This window comes from Haliotis cracherodii, unplaced genomic scaffold (assembly GCF_022045235.1).
Source record: "Haliotis cracherodii isolate W230 unplaced genomic scaffold, xgHalCrac1.p SCAF_19, whole genome shotgun sequence".
NCBI lineage: Eukaryota > Metazoa > Mollusca > Gastropoda > Lepetellida > Haliotidae > Haliotis > Haliotis cracherodii.
Genome location: NW_027266274.1, coordinates 16,708,411 through 16,720,000, shown reverse-complemented (window position 1 = coordinate 16,720,000; position 11,590 = coordinate 16,708,411). Strand labels below are relative to the sequence as shown.

Below are 11,590 nucleotides of genomic sequence, written 5' to 3'. Positions count from 1 at the left end.
TCATGGTGGTATATATAATAGGCAGTGGAAATAATAGAATAATCGACATCCGCTCTCACATCTGTGGCTCGTTGGTCTAGGGGTATGATTCTCGCTTTGGGTGCGAGAGGTCCCGGGTTCGAATCCCGGACGAGCCCTGTAACTTTTGGTGGATAGAAACTGCCTGTTTTGTCTGCCACGTCGATCTGTGAACTGTCTCGGAAAATCAAGCGAGTCACTCCCGCCTGAAACCAAGCGCTAGCTGCAGGAGCCCATGCATATTCAATGGATGGCTGAATGTTCATTTGGACATTGTGGGAGGGATGGGAATGCATATTCAAGAAATGAAAAACAAACCCCTCCGTCCTCCTTAATTATTAACCACGTCAGGCGTTATGTGCCCATCTCAACTGACAGATGATGCAATGTTGGAGACAGTGTGTGTTGCACCATATATCAGATTGATGTAGTAAACGTGTGAAGTTAGTGCCAAGCGGCTCGTTGGTCTAGGGGTATGATTCTCGCTTAGGGTGCGAGAGGTCCCGGGTTCAAATCCCGGACGAGCCCAACCTTTTAATATTCCAGGCCGATATTTTCTTCCATTTTATTGGTTTCATGGTGGTATATATAATAGGCAGTGGAAATAATAGAATAATATATCAGATTGATGTAGTAAACGTGTGAAGTTAGTGTCAAGCCAAAGCACAATATCACGGCTTGCAGCTCGCTACAACGAAACAGGTACAACAAATGACCGTCCCCGTACAGGAAGACCTAGAGTCACCACACCAGCCCAGGATCGCTACATCCGGGTCCTCCATTTGCGTGACCTTACTGCAACGGGTGAGAGCACAGCAGCCAGGGTGCCAGGACTGTACGAAACAGGTTGAGAGAATATGGACTGAGAGCCAGGAGACCCTACATCGGGAACGTGCTACGTCGTCACCATCGTGCTCATCGTCTCCGTTGGTGTAATAACGTGACTGCCTGGAACCTTCGCAACTGGCGACGCATTTGGTCCAGATTCCTGTTGCAGGGACGTGATGGTAGGAACCGGGTCTACAGACGTGTTCATGAACGTTATGTCCCTAACAGCGTGCGTCAAGTGGACAGAACTGGTGGAGGGAGTATGATGATGTGGGCGGCAATATCCTACACTGATCGTACCGATCTTGTCCACGTCCAGGGAAACCTGACGGATGTACGCTACAGAGACACCATCCTGCTACCACACCTCCTGCCAGCCATTGACGCCCAACGTGAGAATTTGCAGCAGGACAACGCCGGCCCCACATGGCACATGTCATAATGACCTTTCTCGCTGCTAACAAAGTCAACGTGCTTCCCTGGCCATCCCGTTCCTCGGATCGTAACCCTATAGAGCACCTGTGGGATGAACTTGATCGCCGGAATTGAGATGTAATGTTACATTGTAAAACCCTACATTAATATACAATGTAATCAGTGTTACATGCTCCACTGTTGTGGATCTACATGTCACAGTGATGGAGATGTAATGTTACATTGTAATATCCAACAGTCATACACAATGTAATCAGTGTTACTTGCTACACTGTTCTGTTGTGGATATACATGTCACACAGATGGAGATGTAGTGTTACATTGTAAAACCCTACATTAATATACTGACAGATGATGCAATGTTGGAGACAGTGTGTGTTGCACCATATATCAGATTGATGTAGTAAACGTGTGAAGTTAGTGTCAAGCCAAAGCACAATATCACGGCTTGCAGCTCGCTACAACGAAACAGGTACAACAAATGACCGTCCCCGTACAATAATCAGTGTTACATGCTCCACTGTTGTGGATCTACATGTCACAGTGATGGAGATGTAATGTTACATTGTAATATCCAATAGTCATACACAATGTAATCAGTGTTACTTGCTCCACTGTTCTGTTGTGGATATACATGTCACGCAGATGGATATGTAATGTTACATTCTTAAACCCTACATTAATACACAATGTAATCAGTGTTACATGCTCCACTGTTGTGGATCTACATGTCACAGTGATCGAGATGTAATGTTACTTTGTCAAACCCTACATTAATACACAATGTAATCAGTGTTACATGCTCTACTGTTTTGGATCTACATGTCACGGAGATGGAGATGTAATGTTACATTGTAAACCCTACATGAATACACAATGTAATCAGTGTTACATGCTCTACTGTTGTGGATCTACATGTCACGGAGATGGAGATGTAATGTTACATTGTAAACCCTACATGAATACACAATGTAATCAGTGTTACATGCTCCACTGTTTTGGATCTACATGTCACGCAGATGGAGATGTAATGTTACATTGTAATATCCAATATTAATTCACAATGTAATCAGTGTTACATGCTCCACTGTTGTGGATCTACATGTCACAGAGATGGAGATGTAATGTTACATTGTAATATCCAATATTAATTCACAATGTAATCAGTGTTACATGCTCCACTGTTGTGGATCTACATGTCACAGTGATGGAGATGTAATGTTACATTGTAAAACCCTACATTAATACACAATGTAATCAGTGTTACATGCTCCACTGTTGTGGATCTACATGTCACGCAGATGGAGATGTAATGTTACATTGTAATATCCAATATTAATTCACAATGTAATCAGTGTTACATGCTCCACTGTTGTGGATCTACATGTCACGGAGATGGAGATGTAATGTTACATTGTAAACCCCACATTGATACACAATGTAATCAGTGTTACATGCTCCACTGTTGAGGATCTCCTTGAGCGTATAAAGGGAAACTACAAAACTGCAAACCTTTCATTCTAGCAAAAACATGACCTATTTACAGTGTTTGTCTGAGGCCCCATCAACTGTTGGTATATTAATTATTTACACGGCCCTTTATGTTTTCACGTGTTATTATCGCCCAGTAGAGTGTGACTGCAGGAGTAGTCTCCCTTGTACTGTGCTTGCCCGACAGTGAACCTCTCCTAGCTCACGGCTGAGATGTGTCGCGTACCTGGACCTGACGGAGTAGTCTCCCCTGTACCGTAAGGACGGTTATAGATTTACGACTATGACTGTGCTGTTGTAATGTGACTTTCAGTGCAAGTGTTATAATATCATGTAGTGTGTGATAAGGCGGAATATGATACCAATTAATTGATGTGTACCGTATACGTGACAGTGTGTGAACAGCCTGATATCATGTAATGTGATAAGGCGGACTAAGGTAGCATATAATTGATGTGTACCGTATACATGACAGTATGTGAACAGTGAAATATCACGTAATGTGATAAGGCGGACTATGATATCATACAACTGATGTATACCGTATACATGACAGTATGTGACCAGTGTAATATCAGCACTTTACAAACATGTAATATGTTCATGCATCTTTAGCTGCAATACAACTCATGTATACGGTATACACGATACCTTACAACCAGTGTAATATCATGCGATGTGATTAAGCGGCTTAAGATACCATGAAATTGATATATACCGTATACATGACAGTGTGTGACCTGTTATCACTCTGTACAAAAAAGTAAATGTACATTTTTTATACAGCGACCCATTTGAAGATTGATGTGCAATTTTAAGGGAAAACAAGACTGTAATTTGACACACGCTGGAGGTAGTCAACGAAGACACTCCACACGCTGGTGTCTAGTATTGGCTAACTATATTCTACGGCTATGGAGCGTAGAAAGTACAAAGCGTTATACGTAACGGATTTGTACAACAAGTGCACATCGGTGTTTATGTTTACACCTCTGTAAATGTAAACCCTCGACGCCAATTATAACCTAATCAATTCATATAAATTCATATGTCAATAATAATTTCACAGACTGTTTACTTAATCATCAACACACACAAAATGTCGAGAAAAATACGAAATCTCTCACACGGTTCAGAGCAAAAAAGCAAACAAAAGTCCAGCCTACCCTAATATCAGCCAATCAGGGGACAATATTCCGCTATCAGGCGTGGCCTATTTTTCCTTTCGGTTTGCGGGAACATAGACGCCCGCCCAAATTACTTGGTTAATCAGTTACAAGCTATGGGGATCACTGCAATTGGTTTATTTCTCTAAAAATATGAATATTGTCACAACAATAACGTAAAATATGGGTGCCAATACACATATATAACTCATCTCCCATTTCCAGGTGTTTTCCCATTTCAACGGAAAGTTAATCTATAAATTAAAGTTTACAGAAGGTAAATACACAGTGAATGATGTTGGTTTAACGCCGCTTTGAACAGCATTTCAGTTATATCACTGCTTGACAGCTTGATGTGTAAAAAGGACGGAAGTGACTTTGACGAACCCCAGGTGCACGTGTGTGGTGCATGATTATAATATCCTGGCACGACTAAGGGCCGCAACTCTGCACAGTGAATCCCGGCACCAAAAATGAACAAATGGCGCTCAAGCAGTATGTTACACGGTTATACTTCCCTGGGACATTGGAAATATTGAAAGCCTATAGCTCGGCAACTCCATAGGCTAACGTGACGTGTCAGCCCCCAATGACTGAAAGGAAATAATTTTTTTATGTCGTTTGTATTAGCTCATTATATCTTTTGTGATGAGGCCGTTAAATCGCCTGTTTCCAACAGAGGGGTTTTATTGTTATTTGATAACCTCTTATGGGACAATCAAAATCGAGTTATCGCCAAATCTATGGCAGAATATCAAATGACCACCTATGACCTATTGTAAATACTATATACCCATATTGAGGGTCAGTGTTCAGATCAGAGTGATAAAATATCTAGACTCTCACTGCAGACATTGTCCCCAGTGGTTTGTCGAAGGTATTAAAGATCATTCGTATCTGTAACGTTTTTCCGCTCAAAGTTTCTATTCAGGGTGAAATGGTGAAATGACGAATGTCCGCCACTCACGGTCTCGTGGCTCTAGCTGACATTATACATGGACCATGCATGCAGTGAGTTCTTTTATACAGAAAAAAGTGAAATTCAACAGTTAGCAATAGTGGACTATTTCAAAGCGTAAACAAGGATAATAAGTTTGAATGCGATTTTCACACATTTATTATAGTTAAAAATGTCATTTGTTCGAGATATCAAGAAAGATACACAGATTATCCGTGTTATTGCGGAAGTAATGTGTAAATGGTGACTCATATCAATAGCACATTGCTGTGGACGCTTATTGTTAATATGCGACGGGAAATACATGCTCAAAGGTGTCAAACGTGTGTCGTTAGTTTAGGAAAGTGAAAATGAATACGAAACCCGCATGAATGGCAAAGAGATAGAAATAGATAAGATGAGAGGAATCTAGTCGTGGTCAGGAAACACGCGTGTGTCCTTCCTTCCCAATCTGAAGTGTGAATACTGCCAGCATGTAAACTACTGACAAGCATGTTGAAACCTGGGCTTGCACAATTGATAGGTTTTCCATTGAAAGTAAATCTCAACTCAACTGACATCAGTCAGGTGTTTCGTTTCTGCTCTGTAATATATCTGAATTACATGACATACCAAATTCAAATGTGGTTTTAAATCCCAATAAACACTATTATGGTTTCAAACCAGTTAATTGTTTTTGTGCATGAACAGCCTGAGGTTTGGGGCGTTAATTTAATCTGTGCCACCTGTCCTCCCCTCTGAAAGATCATAAAGCTTTGACTGAGTGGGTTATTCATGTTAAATCGCCGCATGGTATCTCATTAGGCTAACACTATAACATAGGTGTTGGTCTGGACTAGTACACGCACCACACTTACACACACACACGCACACGCACGCACACATGCACACGCACGCTGGCACACAGACACAAACACGCGCACGCGCGCACGCACATATACACACCCACACACACGCACACCCCCACACACTTACACCCACATGCACGTCGCTAGATAAGTGCAGTAATCCTTAACGCGACACCATTTAACCCCATTTCACATCACCTCACCTAAAAACGTTTCTATTAACCCTCATATGGCCTCTCAAGCAGAACGCGTCAGCGTCTCTCGTTGACATATACAGATTTTCCATTTACACATACAAGCTGGGTTAACAGGAAACATACCTTCAGCTACACAGCCATGTCTCGCAACTTCCACCTCCAACTTTCACCCCCACCCCTCCGCTATACCCCAACACCCTCCCCCAAGCTTCACACACCCCAGTCTGGCAAAATAAATCTCCTCACCTCCCACCCTACCACCACCCACGTAGTAGCCTCTTGCATTGAATATGTGAAGTGAGTGAGTGAGTTAATGTTGCGTTAAACCACAGGCGGTAACAATCCAGCTATATCGCGACGACCTGTTGATAGAATATTGATCAGGCCTGTCGGGTACCCATATAGGGGATATTTATGTTCAAATGCAACAGTGTCAACCACTCAGTCGTCGTTTACAGTGCATTAATCAACATGACACTTAAGAGATTTCCGGTAATTCTCGGTGTATTGAAGATGCGAAATGAGATATTGTGTTGCGTACTAAGCAAAAGTACATAATGTCATTTCTTCCACTATCAAAGTGAAACGGCAGATTAAGCGAAGAGGATAATGGTATCCGATTAGAAATGCCACTTTGTGTCTCTTGCTTTTGAAGCATTTGTCTATAGGCTGGAGGCTAAGTCCTGTAGGAGGCTTAGAAAAAGAGTTTGTTCAACACCAACTGCATAAAAGCAACGGGGAAGTTTCCCTTTGATCGTTTCCTGGCAACGTTTCAAAGAGCGTTAAATAAACATTCAGGAATCCATGCGTCACAGTTGTCATACATTGAACCTTAAGTACTTCACAATAATACACAACAACATCCCGCTATATGAATAATCGCAACAACCATCCAAGACACATACCCTGCCTCGAGAGACTCGATTTGTTACACGATGTACGAGCAATGGTGAGATTTCCCTTTGTGCGTTATCTGGCCACGTTTCAATGGTTCGTTTCCGTTGCATTCAGTAATATCTGCGTCGCTGTTGTCATACATTTAATCTTCCGCTCATCACTCGCTGATTAATGTTCAAAGTTGTAAGATGCCTTTTTAATCACACCAGGTTGATGACTAACAGACCCCGAATACCCCCCCCCCCCCCTCACCACCACCCCCACCCCGGGTAAAAGGGGAGGTGTGATCTCTGATCATAAAGTTTTAATGCGCAATGTTTGGAGGTCGAGAGTGATTATTCACAACTGTTACTGCGCAGTACGTCTCTCGAAAAAAGGAAGGTTCTCTGAGTACAGATTTGTCAGGATTGATAGTAAATCAGCATAATAATTAAGATGAGATGCACTATTTTCAGTTTCAATAGAAACAGAAAATGAATAAATAAATTACTTTCAATCAGTCACTGAATCATGCCTGTCCTTTGTGCCCTTGAAAAAACACAAAATGATATTCAAACATGAATCATCAAATAACGTCAATTTATAAGAGTTTCGATTTTTTGTTTTCAAGTAATATTTTAACTACATATTGCTGTATTAATAAGTGAGCAGAGGCACTGAAGAATCATAGTAAAACAACAGCGTATTATTGCCACTTGATGTTGAGCGTTCAGAAATAAAATACTTCATATTTATTTCCTGTCGCTCTTCCAAAACCATTACACTGTCAGATGTCACATTCCTAAGGTGCCAATTTAATTACAATACAAGCGACAAAACCCTTTTCATTGCATTATTCCAACCACGTCATGAACATGTGTTTATGAATCGCTATCAAATAGAGATGATTCCAGGTGTTCGTGGAAAGGTGGGCGTATGAAGGCCCCTCCGCGGCACCCGTCACAAACATATACACGATAGAGTCAACTGTTCACTTGAAACAAACACGGGAACATATGGTACAAGTCACACTGGGCAATGGTATCGGACATAACCTTTGTGACTGATACGTCAAATCTTACACTTGTCTACCATTACGTCTAGCATAAAATAATTTGCTAAAGGTTTTAACCTTGATCAAACAACCTTTGAACCAGAGGCGTATGTCTCTCTTTGTAATATTTGTAGACGGGGAATGCTGTGGAGGACATTTCCTAGAGTGTGTGAGTGAGTTGGTGAGTTGGTGACTTGATGAGTGGGTGAGTGGGTGAGTGGGTGAGTGAGTGGGTGAGTGGTGAGTGGGTGAGTGGGTGACAGGGTGAGTGAGTGAGTGAGTGAGTGAGTGGGTGAGTGGGTGACAGGGTGAGGTTTTGTTCTATGTACGCTACAAGTTGTTATGTGACGCATATTGTGACGCAAAAATATATGACGTCAAGGTCGGATATACAAGGACGCCACAATTCAAGCTTCTGTTGCCCCCCAAAACTTGAAATACAATCTGAACACAATGTACAGTCATACAACCGCAACGTTGTCTTTTGTAATGTATAATTGTACATATAACTATTTTAAAATGCCAATCGACAATGACGGAGGGGGCTTTACATTAAATCAGTATGACGACAAAAATAATGATAATAATAGAAATTATGTGTTAAACGATCAGTTGCTATGGGAAATAATACTTTTAGCTATAAGGGGTGAAACAATATATTATTCTTCAACAAAAAAAAGATTACAGTGGCAAGGGAAACACAGCTTGAAAAGGATTTACTCAATTTTGAAAAAAAAAGATTTAGATAGTACAGAGGTGGAAATAGAAAAGAAAAATATATTAAAGAAAATAGTGGAAATTAAAAATGAAATTGAGGAAATACATAACAAAAAAAAACGAGGAGCTTTTATAAGTTCGGAGGTTAAATGGATTGAACATGGAGAACATGAGACACAGGAAAAATATTCTACTGCTCTGAATGTATTAATTATAAATGTACTATAGGCCAATGAACTCCTCAGTACGGAAACAAAGAAATGTGAGCAGCAGCATCATTGAAGACAGAGTTGTCTTACGCACAGTAGTATTCTACAGCTGCAATATCAGTTACGACCGAGTTGACTTTTGCGCAGTGGTATTATACAGCTGCAGTATCAGTGAAGACCGAGTTGACATGTATAGTGGTATTCTACAGCTGTAGCATCGATGAAGACTGAGTTGATATATGTCGTGGTATTCTACAGCTGCAGTATCAGTGAAGACCGAGTTGACATGTATAGTGGTATTCTACAGCTGTAGCATCGATGAAGACTGAGTTGATATATGTCGTGGTATTCTACAGCTGCAGTATCAGTGAAGACCGAGTTGATATATGTCGTGGTATTCTACAGCTGTAGCATCGATGAAGACCGAGTTGACGTATGTACAGTTGTATTCTACAGATGCAGCTTCTGTGAAGACCGAGTTGACATGTATAGTGGTGTTCTACAGCTGTAGCATCGATGAAGACCGAGTTGACATTTGTAGTGGTATTCTACAGCTGTAGTACCGGTGAATACCGAGTTGACATATGTAGTGGTGTTCTACAGCTGTAGCATCGATGAAGACCGAGTTGACTTATGTACAGTTGTATTCTACAGCTGCAGTATCAGTGAAGACCGAGTTGATATATGTAATGGTATTCTACAGCTGTAGCATCGATGAAGACCGAGTTGACTTACGTACAGTTGTATTCTAGAGCTGCAGTGTCACCTCCGACCGAGATGACACGTGTTAAGTGGTATTCCATAGCTGCAATATCAGCTCAGACCGAGTTGACTGCTGTACAGTGGTATTCTACAGCTGCAGCTTCTGTGAAGAAGGAGTTGACATGTGTAGCGGTGTTCTACAGCTGTAGTACCAGTGAAGACCGAGTTGACATGTGTAGTGGTATTCTACAGCTGTAGCATCGTTGAAGGCCGAGTTGACTTACGTACAGTTGTATTCTACAGCTGCAGTATCAGTGAAGACCGAGTTGACTTACGTACAGTTGTATTCTACAGCTGCAGTATCACCTCCGACCGAGATGACACGTGTTAAGTGGTATTCCACAGCTGCAATATCAGCTCAGACCGAGTTGACATTTGTAGTGGTATTCTACAGCTGCAGTATCAGTGAAGGCCGAGTTGACTTACGTACAGTTGTATTCTACAGCTGCAGTATCACCTCCGACCGAGATGACAAGTGTTAAGTGGTATTCCACAGCTGCAATATCAGCTCAGACCGAGTTGACATTTGTAGTGGTATTCTACAGCTGCAGCTTCGGTGAAGACCAAGTTGACTTATGTACAGTAGTATTCTACAGATGCAGTGTCAGTGAAGACCGAGTTGACATATGCACAATTGCATTCTACAGATTCAGCATTGGTGAAGACCGAGTTGACTTTTGTAAAGTTTAATTCTTCAGCAGCAGCTATAGTTCACAGTCTAAAGCTATCATGCGTGGGTATTAGGTTAACATATTGTAATAACGAAACATATTTTAGAATATAAGGATTTAAAAGACAGAGCCGACTCATGTTTCACTGGTACTAATTTGCAGTAAATATTTGACAACTTATATACATGTATCTGTGTTCATTCCCCTACCAGATTCCAGCTGCAGATATTGAAGACCTGAAATACCTGGTGGTGTGTGTGTGGCAGTTACCTGCGTGATATGGCCTTTAGTTAGGTGTATGACAATTACCTGCGTGAGACGGCCTTTAGTTAGGTGTGTGGCAGTTACCTGTGTGAGATGGCCTTTAGATGGGTGTGTGGCAGTTACCTGCGTGAGATGGCCTTTAGATGGGTGTGTGACTGTTACCTGCGTGAGCTGGCCTTTAGTTGTGTTTGTGACAATTACCCACGTGAGATGGCCTTTAGATGGGTGTGTGAAAATTACCTGCGTGTGATGGCCTTTAGATGGGTGTGTGACAATTACCTGTGTGAGATGACCTTTAGTTGGGTGTGTGGCAGTTACCTGTGTGAGATGACCTTTAGATGGGTCTGTGACAGTTACCCGCGTGAGATGGCCTTTAGATGGGTCTGTGACAGTTACCTGCGTGAGATGGCCTTTAGTTGTGTTTGTGACAATTACCTGCGTGAGATGGCCTTTAGATGGGTGTGTGAAAATTACCTGCGTGTGATGGCCTTTAGATGGGTGTGTGAAAATTACCTGTGTGAAATGACCTTTAGTTGGGTGTGTGGCAGTTACCTGCGTGAGATGGCCTTTAGTTGGGTTAGTGACAGTTACCTGCGTGAGATGGCCTTTAGATGGGTCTGTGACAGTTACCTGCGTGAGATGGCCTCAAGATGGGTGTGTGACAGTTACCTGCATGTGATGGCCTTAAGTTGTGTTTGTGATAATTACCTGCGTGAGATGGCCTTTAGATGGGTGTGTGACAGTTACCTGCATGTGATGGCCTTAAGTTGTGTTTGTGGCAATTACCTGTGTGAGACGGCCTTTAGTTGGATGTATGACAGTAACCTGTGTGAAATGGTCTTTGGATAGGTGAGTGGCAGTTACCTGCGTGAGATGGTCTTTGGATACTTAATGTTTATTTTGTCCTGTGAAGTAAAAGGGGGCAAAACATCTCATGAATTTCGTAGTTAATTGAAGTAAGTGCTTTTGAGTACCTGCTGTGTAACACTTTGATTGATTAACTGTTGTGTTTGTTTTTTATCAGTAGAACACAAGGAGATATCTAAGTCGCTGGTCCTCCATCAAACATGTATGCTGAAGTATTCAATAATCTACC

General features: G+C 41.7%; 2 non-coding genes across 2 annotated transcripts; both read left to right on the top strand.

Moving 5' to 3' along the window:
* Window positions 1-65: 65 nt before the first annotated feature.
* On the top strand, window positions 66-137 carry Trnap-ugg (transfer RNA proline (anticodon UGG)). The gene has a single exon. It is a non-coding gene; the product is annotated as a tRNA-Pro (tRNA).
* A 337-nt stretch (window positions 138-474) lies between these two features.
* Window positions 475-546, top strand: Trnap-agg (transfer RNA proline (anticodon AGG)). The gene has a single exon. It is a non-coding gene; the product is annotated as a tRNA-Pro (tRNA).
* Window positions 547-11,590: the final 11,044 nt, after the last annotated feature.